The following is a 2,461-nucleotide window of genomic DNA, read 5'->3' as shown; positions in this document are numbered from 1 at the left end:
AGTGACATTATCTATAAACAGTTTTTTATTGGACATTTTTTTCATGTTTTTAATTCTAACATTCTTATAAATAGTTTTTTTATTGTAAATGTTTTTTTTATTCTAACATTCCTTTTCACATAGAAGTGAAACTATCTATATACATTTTTTATTGGAAATATATATTTTTTAAATTCTAACATTCCTTCTCACATAGGAGTTAAAATATCTATAAACATTTTATTATTGGAAATATTTTTTTTAAATTCTAACATTCCTTTTCACATAGAAGTGAAATTATCTATAAACAGTTTTTTATTGAAAATATTTTTTTTATTCTAACATTCCTTTTCACACACAAGTGAAACTATCTATAAATAGTTTTTTTTAACTGTAAGTATTTTTTTATTCTAACATTTCTTTACACATACAAGTGAAACTATCTATAAACAGTTTATTTATTATAAGTATATATTTTTTTAATTCAACATTCCTTTTCACGTAGAAGTGAAACTATCTATAAACAGCTTTTTATAGGAAATATATATTTATATTTTTTAATTCTAACATTCCTTTTCACATACAAGTGAAACTATCTATAAATAGTTTTTTATTATAAACACTTTTTTATTCTAACGTTCCTCTTCACATACAAGTGAAACTATCTATAAACAGTTTTTTTATTGTAAATATATTTTTTTTAATTTAACATTCCTTTTCACATAGAAGTGAAACTATCTATCTAGGAATTCTGATTTGAGGATTTGAAAGGAGTTTGTGTAAGAGTCTAATTTCTCTTTCTTAAGTACCTGGTTTTTTTTTTTTTCTTATATAGTTTCTCATTTTCTGATAGTAGTTTTCAATTTGTCATAATACACTTTAGAGGAATGAAGTAATTTTTACCAGTGAAATGTTTTTATTCTAATTTCTTTGGAAGTTATAATAGTGATTTGTGGTGGTCTACGTACTTTCACTATTGATTCGCTCATAAAATTCGTATCCTTTCACGAAATTAATATATATATATATATATATATATATATATATATATATATATATATATATATATATATATATATATATATATATGTGTGTATATATATACACATATATATATATATATGTATATGTAAATATATATATATATATATATGTGTATATATATACACATATAAATGTAAGTGTATATGTAAATATATATATATACTGTATATCCGTATATGTGTGTGCGTGTGTGAGCGTGTGTCCGTGTGTCCGTGTGTGTGTGTCTATATATACGTACCACACACCTGCATGACGAGATCTTGATGCATTTAATCGATAGTATGTTTATACTCCTGTACCGCCCGGATTGCGTCACATTCACAATACCTTAGAGCAATTTCACAACCAATTACATTAGGAATTGGGCAAAAAGGGATGGGAGATATAAGGCTCAAAGTGAAAGTGACTATTTTTTGTATGTTGATGGTAATGGGAGAAACGAGAGGGGAATTTGCTAACATTTTCCATGTTATTCCAGAACAAGCACATTTCCAGACGTACGTATCACTCGCGATTACACTGGAGCCACTTTTGACGTGGGCATGAAATTATTTGCGGAATACCAATAATCGCAGCATAACACATTCCGTCTGTCGAACTTTGCCCCGCACCGATATCAACAAACATCTTTTCTGCTTCTCCCTGCCAGTTGGTTCAGTTTTTCCAGCACTACCGTGACCCAGATGCATCCGGAGAGCTAAGGCCACAGTTCCAGAGCGCTAATTCCATAGTTTTCCAGAAGAGCGGCAACAGGCGGCTATTAGTGATCCTTAGAGACTAAAACGTGAGGCCAAGAAGCACGAGTTTTATACCACACAACGTATGCATTACCTTCGAAACCTGTTATCACGTGGTAGGCCGTGCGCCTATCACGTGCGCAGGGGCTGGAACCGTCGTGGCAATTACCTTACGCTAACGGGGACGGGAATGGTACTATGCATCGTGTATGCGTACGAAGCTTTAATCACTGATATCCTAACCTGGAAATCAAGACAGGAGGCGTCGTACTTACGAAAAGCGAAAGAAAGTTTGAATATAGACCTAACCTCAGGGAGCCATCACGCCAAGGGGCTGCTATGTTCTGGATGGCCTTCTAAGAGCCTTGTTCCATTTTCGGTCGATGGCCCCCGCCTCCTTCCAGTCCTAAGGTTCGAGTTATGCTGGATCTGGTCGTGACGTCGTGATAGCTCAGACTATTCTTTGTGTGTGTGTGTGTGTGAAGTCTTTGGTCCTTTATCTGATAGAAGTCACCAGTGACATTGAGTGCTATGTGGCTATGATGGTGAATCAGTTCCAGTCAAGCAGTCAGACAATTGTTAACTGACTGCGTGCGTATGCAGACGCCCTCTCCAGGACGCAGCTTCTAGACGGAATTATTCAGTTTCTCATCGAAATATTTACTTCTTTTTACTTCTGTTATGCTTGGGAAGACTATTGC

General features: G+C 33.5%; 1 protein-coding gene across 2 annotated transcripts in view; it reads right to left on the bottom strand.

The window, feature by feature from the left end:
* The window catches only part of LOC136854371 (probable glutamate receptor), a 31,295-nt gene extending 29,124 nt beyond the window's left edge, over window positions 1–2,171 (bottom strand). The window contains exon 1 of one of the 2 annotated variants that reach the window (XM_067130670.1): window positions 1,262–2,171. The gene's annotated coding sequence lies outside the window, so the exon portion shown is untranslated. The remainder of the gene's footprint in view (window positions 1–1,261) is intronic. The other variant, XM_067130671.1, reaches the window with a different exon arrangement.
* Between the last annotated feature and the right edge of the window lie 290 nt (window positions 2,172–2,461).

The sequence above is a fragment of the Macrobrachium rosenbergii genome, chromosome 29, assembly GCF_040412425.1.
Source record: "Macrobrachium rosenbergii isolate ZJJX-2024 chromosome 29, ASM4041242v1, whole genome shotgun sequence".
In the NCBI taxonomy this organism is placed as follows: Eukaryota; Metazoa; Arthropoda; class Malacostraca; order Decapoda; family Palaemonidae; genus Macrobrachium; species Macrobrachium rosenbergii.
Note: the sequence above shows the minus strand (reverse complement) of the source record. Positions and strands in the feature narration are given on the sequence as shown.